The sequence below is a fragment of the Danaus plexippus genome, chromosome 7, assembly GCF_018135715.1.
Source record: "Danaus plexippus chromosome 7, MEX_DaPlex, whole genome shotgun sequence".
Taxonomy (NCBI): Eukaryota; Metazoa; Arthropoda; class Insecta; order Lepidoptera; family Nymphalidae; genus Danaus; species Danaus plexippus.
In genome coordinates, this window is record NC_083541.1 from 6,048,071 (window position 1) to 6,055,999 (window position 7,929).

Genomic DNA, 7,929 nt, shown 5'->3' on the forward strand with positions numbered 1-7,929 from the left:
TTTCAAGTATGGCTGGTGTGGGTGGGGTTTGATTGGTTCTTATTTTTTTTCATCGTAATATTTCTATTTCGTTACAAAAAATATGACCACGAGAAGACTACGTGGAAGCGTCTGTCAGTTTCTCGTCATTTATCATCTAAAGCCTACAAGTTCTCAATTTCCTTGCGTGTTGCGCTGAAAACACGCAGAACGCACTCAGTGACATAAGCAAGCCCATACGAAAATGGAAGCCAAAACTAGAGTTTAAATAAACAAGGTTGCCAGAACTCTAAAAAAGTTGGTTGTTGTTTCTGTTCCTAAATTAAATCGGTTTTTACAGTGTAAATTATATTATTTTAAAAGAATTACCAAGTGAGAAACCGAATATAGCTTTGGTTACAGTGGGTAACCAGATTTAAGAAATAAAAATGTAATTCTTAGCAATAAACTTTCTTGAGCGCTGATAAGCAAATTATTTTTCGAAATAAATATGGAGGTAAACATGTCCATCTAAGATGTATTGTCTATACATGTATGTCTATGTTTATGCAGACTTATAATTGTGATTTATTTAGTTAAAAATAATCTGCAATAGTCTTCCAAGCTTATATATTTATATTTGTGAAAGAGTGGTCGTATTGTGAAAATATTTTTTTAAATTGTTATATTCGTTAAAACACATTAAATTAAATAGATTATATTTTTATAAATAAATGACATAAACTATTAAATAAATTAGGAAAAATATGAAAAATATTCGATCTTCACTTCTTCTACCACGTATTTCTCTACTATTTATATAATACGACAACCTAACAACGAGACAGTCATATTTTGTTTTTCATTTTAGGAAACAGCTTTTTTTACAATATTAAATTATAACATGTGATCAAAAACATCCCCAGCGTGAAGAAGTTGTAATAATTTATTCTATAAAGTAATGTAAAATATATTGTAAATCAAAGGGGAAAAAATCTAAACACCCTCTTTAGACCACTAACCAATATAAAAAGAACAAGTAACAAAATTGACTCAAGAATGAAGATCAATTATACAGTACATGAAATGTGATATTTTTGGTCAATGTCAAAAAGTTTCCTATTAGTAAAAATATATCTTAGAGAATATGGATTTGCAATAAAAATAACGAAACTTGCGTTGAAAATGTTTGACAATAGCTGTGACATTTTTATGTGGGACACTCCATTGATGAGTTTCAAATTGTTAATTTGAATAATTTATTGGGTGAACATCGATCCTTATTTTACATTAAAAGCGAATTTTTTGCAAATTGCTTCGTGAAACACTTTTATATTGATATCATTAGCATTTCACATAAATTTAAAATGTTAAGCTTTTATAATGTAATAAATATAAAATCACGATAGGAAAAGTGGAAAATTTTAATTATATTCTTATGATAACTAAGAGTCATAAATTATACCGCCATTAAAATATAATACTTTGTCTACATTACATAATTTGTTAGCAGTCCTTTTGGAGGTCGAAATGATTTTAGCCAACTGCTTAATTATGTTTATCCCAATTTAATTATTAGCTCCAGTTTTTTTTTAACACCCGACGTTGAAAACAGAAATAAAATTGCAAAAAGGGCGAGCATTTTACGAGAACCAAAATTGACATCTTCATGGTCATACATTATGACTTCGTTTTTCCACCCTATTGAGGGTAGTCAAAAAAAATAATATGTTCCCAATATGATAATACAGTATATCTAATAATTCATAATAATATATTATTTAATAATATTAAGAATCAATTGAAAAAAGTGATAAAACATTATTTTTTCAAGAAAAAAAAAGCCTTGAAACCTATTATAATATCTTCTTGAGAATTTGTTTAAAAAAAGGGTAATTTTTCGGCTAATTATATTCTTATCTTGGTCTTATTTATAATATCAAAATTGACTGATTGGCTAAAAAAAAACTGCAATACTATTGAGTACATATGTTTGCTTACTCGTTCTTTTAAAAAAAAAAAAATGCTCCTACTTGCCCTCTATACTTGTAAAATTCCTAAGTTTTAGCTGATTATATTAAAAATAAATATAAGGCAAAAGGATACATTTCAGTCTACTGATGCCAATCGTTGTAAATACAATAAAGTTATTGTATTTTGATAAGTATCAAAACACTGCCATATTACGTGGAAAGCAAAACCACGCCACATACAGAAATCCGAACACTATAGCAAGTTTGCCAAAACTTGCAAGTTTCTCAAAGCCTTTAGAATTCGTAAACCAGAACTTAACAAATCTTAAACTTTTAAACAAGCATTCCTTCTCCTCAATAGTAATTGATACCCATAACATAAGTTGCATTCTTAATTATTTGTGTAACCTTGCAGCTCCTGCTTTTTCTTCTACTCTCTTCAATCTTTCACTAAATAGTATGTTAAAAGGAAAGTGCTTTTTATGACTTCAATTGTACTAGCAGTAATACAATCGCCTCCCTTCTTGTTGCTCTTTTTTCTATTACTGTAGCCTCTAGAAGTTTGGAAAGAAGTGATAATCATTTTTCCCCAAAAAAACCTTGGTTCTAGATGGAATTCGTCTTTTTAACGTTTTGACCTTTCATTGATATTCGTTTAGTATCGAATGAGATTAGTTTTAGAGTTACGTCACGTATCTACGATAAAGATGGACAAAAATATGGATAATATAACAGAAGGACAAAAAAATGTATTTTGGTGTGATAACACGTCAGAGATAGCTCAGGGTGACTAGTCAACTACTTTACTCTTAGCAACTTTTATTGATTTAAGTTGACTCTACCATTTTTTGGCGGATACTATATAAGTATATAGGTATTTCCCTCTAAAAAAATCTATATAAATCCCATGTACATACACATATATTTTGTTATTGAAGATTCGTATTTTTATATTATTTCATATTACTTTATACATATATTAGGTTGGTTCCTAGTGTATAATGGTCTATAAATATGAAATTATTCATTGTATTTGTTTCAAAGATTTTTTACCACCGATTGGTATTTACCACCTACTTTTACAAGCGAAAAATTGCATAACATTTAGATTGTAAGACAAAAGCTTAAATTCGTCTCATCTATATTTTTCTTACATCGTTTAGTTTTTTTTGTGTTTCTAGTATTTGCTATATAATAAAATAGCAACAAATCTCATTATCTAGTAAAAGTAAATGATAAACAATGACATACATACAATTTTTACATTGCAACATTACAATTACATTTATTTACTTTCAATACAAAATATATTTGTAATCTTATGATGATAACCATGATATAGAATAGATATAGAATTTAATTTTACCCTGAATTTTATTATTTGATACTCTTACACCCGCACAACATACAGCAGTTGAGTTTAGTCCTTTATTTTATCATAAAAATATGTACTGTCTTGCAAGAACTTTTTTATACCAGTAAATTTATTTCTCTACTTATAATCATGCAAGTTTTTCCGCTCAAATTCCCTTTCACTCGGAATACCTCTCAATGCTCTTTCCTTCGTTCATAACATCTCATCGTTATTCATATTAGAATACAAAACTTACCACCTCTCTATCTCGAAATGCTTGCATCGTTGTATCTACTGACATATAAAGTCCTTGTTTACAACACATGACTTAAACATTGCCAACTATTAATATAACATTCATAACTAGCCCTAAATCTAACGTAAGTGAAAAACGATAACACAATTTGAAATTGTATTGTTATTAAAGCTACTAACTTCTGCAATACGTAATCTTTAAGTTTAATCGTAAACTTAAAGTTTCTTAAAGATATATGGTTATACTAAATTATGAACATGAATATATTTGTGTTTTACTTTTCTTTTTTTAAAATAACATCTTGTTTTGCTCATCTAAAGTCCTAACCATTTAATAAAGATTTCTTAAACGAATTGTTACTTAGTGATATGATTGCCTGTTTCACATTTGTCATTATTTGTGAGCCTTTGATTATATTTATATTTGGATTATATGAAAATAAAAGTCATAATATAGATATGTAATACGTGTTATTTTCTACTTCATCTAGTATTTTTATTTCTGTGTTTCAAATAAAGGTATACAATGGCTTTGAACAGTAAAAATGAGGGAGCATTTTGTCAGCACATGCTGTAGAGTTTATTTTAATTTTGTCGTGTTCAGGAACAATATACAAACTGGCTTTTAAGTTAAAAACAATTGACAGGTTCTGTAGTTTTTCTAAGACAAAAAAACATAGAAAAAAAACTATTACATTATTATTACGATACAAATCGATTTAAGTACAAGGTTTGATATTATTGATTATTTTTATAATAAGAATTTTAAATACTGTATTGTAAATTATTTTTTGATTTTTTATTCGACGATGTCATTAAAATAGTAATCTTTCTGATACAAACTGTTAAAATGTTAAAACGTATCTCTTTATATAATACGGATCCCTAAATTATTTTCACAGGAAAAAGAATTCGCATGCTAAGGTGCGAAGAGACGCTTTGTGTTTAATTTTATAATGTTATGTTATCTGAAAAAATTTTGAGTGGAAATACATATTTTTTTTTTAATCTAATGGTCTTATATATTTTACTGAGAACACGTAAAACTGACTTTATTTTTCAGATTTTTTTTTTTACAAATTTCAGAATCAATTGTTTAAAAAATCAATATTTACAAAAATACGTTAGCTTGAATTTTATAGTTATTAATTTTGTTACAAAATTTTTGGTACATTTTAATATGTAACCAGTCTTACAGTATTTATTAGCCATATATCTAAAACGATTTAATTATATACTTTTTAATGTAGCCATAATTGAGAATGATTAAATCTTTAGGATGACCTCAATATTTTGTGTTTTACAAAAAGAATTAAGACATACTCGTATACGTACAGTGTTAGATTATCCTATATAATATTTATCAGATCGCGGCCACAACTTTAAAGCTTACAATTGACATTTAAGATATAATCTAGATCCAATGGTTGAAAGCGTCCTATCCAAAGACAAGCGAAATACGAGTAATTTTCTGACTCGCTTAATATGATCGACTATCCAAACTAAACTTTTAATATAAGAGCCGTTGTTTGACTTGCACTAACAAAATCCGTTTTTATTCTTAACTTCTATGTCACACGAAGTCAGATCTTACAGATGCCTTCACACATTAGACGGTTCCAGACATGTGTAACCGCGAACCAATTTAGCGATTTGTCACTTCAATGGAAAAGGCAGAGGGAGCTTGATTTCGTAGCGAGAAACTGTGTACTTTATTGATGTCCCAAAATATAGTCTCGCGACAATATTTGTGTCTCTACTGTAATCCTACGCTAGATTGTTAACTAAAATATTGTTATGAAAATATGATTTATAAAAATATTCTATTCATTGATATCAGTGAAGATGATACATGTAAATACCTATAAGTATATATATTGCAAAAGATTTGATTGAGTAGTATTTTTAAATTATTTTTTTGTAATATGGATTCCTTGAATAAAATGTTTCTTATACAAACATAACCTTATATTATTGAATAAAGGCACTCTTCTATCTTTCGTTAAAATACGTTCATATATTCAAAGATAGCCCTCAAGCAAATGATTTATTTCGCGATATAATCTATATACGAGTATAAATATTATTTTGATAGTTACATTTGCTTGCCTAAGAAAAATCAATTAAACTAATAAAAAAATGATCATAGTTACAATTAAGACCTAGAATTAATTATTTTCTAAGGCAGTGTTACCAAGCCAACGATTGATTCCAGAGCGGAGATATGTAACAGCCTTTTTCCACTCCCACAGAAGGTGCAATACGTGCGGTGTGGTCTTCACTTTCTCATTCCCACCGATGGCTCAGGATTGGCAGTTGGTACTTAATACCATTGCCGTACTATAACGTAATGCCAAGACTCAGATTGCATAACTTAATAAAGTGTATTTATTTTATAATCACAAACTAATACTTAATTTAATGAGATCTAAGATTTTCGCGAATTTATTCATTTAAATGAAACTAGTATTTTTCGGATACACTACGCGTGATTTATTTTTGTATAAAACTGTAGACTCCCGACGTTTCGGTTACTTTTCAGCAACCGTGATAACGAGCAGACGAGATGTGACGAGACGATAATACTTAATTTTATTTAGTTTTGTGCTCAAGATGTGCGACGCTATTGAAATTGGTTTACAAATTCAACCTCTATTTGGGATGAAGTTTCAAAGTTTACGCCAACATCTAATATGCACCACTGAATATTGTTAATCTGTGTGCATACTGTCATGCACTGTATATGTGTTTTTTTAACTATATTCTATAGAATATATAAAATAACATGATTTAAAGTCATAAAATCGGCAATTATTTGCAATAAATAAATAAAAAAACGATATTTTGCTAAGGTTATAGTTATTCATTGCGAGTTTGTGGAAAAATATAATGTAATATGGAATCAGTAATTTTATTATTTCACTCAGAAAGATAAATATGATAAAATACCATGTTATATGTATAAAGGAAATCCAAAAAATGTGTCAGCTGTAATTTATGTGGCAATATTTGCTACGCACATCTTTTTGCTTATTCTCATAACGTTCGATATGGGTCTAGTTTAGTCTTTTCTGTTTACAAATATAATATTTAGTATTCGAAAAAAATATATAAATACGATAGTTCTATTAAAATTATTCGAAAATATTAAACAAGCGTATATGAAGACATACTTTATTTATATATCTTTGAACTAATTTCATTCTACTAAGACGGGATAAGAAAACCAATTGATGCAAAATTTCAATTCACGTATAACTTTTAGAAAAGCTGAAATACTGTATGAATATCGGAAAAAAAACAACGCCCAAATAAGGTACTTCTTTTAAACAATGAACAGAAATATGCTCATTCTGATCTCGGATAGCATAAGAATCATTTAAACAAAATTTTCACATATAAGTTATATTTATATATCTACCTACATTAAATCATAACAGTTTAAATGAATAAAATACTATTTCAATAATAACTAAACTAATTAACCAATGATAGATGTCAGTAAACAACAATATCCATTAAACTAACCTTTTATTAAAGGTCAAAACTTTCAGAACTACTGCACCTACACGCTTGATTGTTTTACTTTTGCAAAATTCATATACCCATACTTGAAATTGAACATAAGCCTCTCTCTCTTTCTCTTATATACCTAAATGGAAACAACTTTTTCAGCGCCTTCATAGCAAATGAATTGGATACTGGAATATAAACGACAATAGAGAAATGATAAAAGACTTTATGATGGATATAATATTTTGATGATTTTAAAAGATTTTAGTTGCTTTAAGGGAATTATTTGGTAATCATGGAAGCAGAGTAAAAGGGGACATTCTATTTCTATTAAAACTTAATATTTACTATCATTAATTGCAAACCATTGAATGTAGTGGAAGAACTCTGCGATAAATATCTAGATTAAACACTTCAAGTCTCCAATTGTTCTCAAGGGCTTCAGACCATCGATAAGTGAAGTACTAGAAAATCATGCTCTCCTCGATCACTATGAAAACCATACTGTTCGCTTTTTGTAAGCTGTTTTTTTTTCTGTGTGATAAAAACGTATAAAAAATTACGAATAAAAACTATTAAATGAGATCTAAGACTTTCGCGAGCATTCCATTAAATAAAACTAATACTTTCGTATGAGAACATTCTCATCTCGTCTGCCCGTGAGCATGGTTGGTTCAAAATGACCGAAAGATCGGGTGTATGTATTAAAAATGATAAAAAAACGTGAAGTAAATTCGAAAATAGTTTTATTTTAGAAAAAAAAAGTTTGATTCTTGGGTAATGATGCTGCGTTATCATTTAGCTTATCGTCAGGTCAGTGTGCTAACCCGAAGCAATTTAAAAATATATATTTTTAATTTTATGTTGGTTTATATT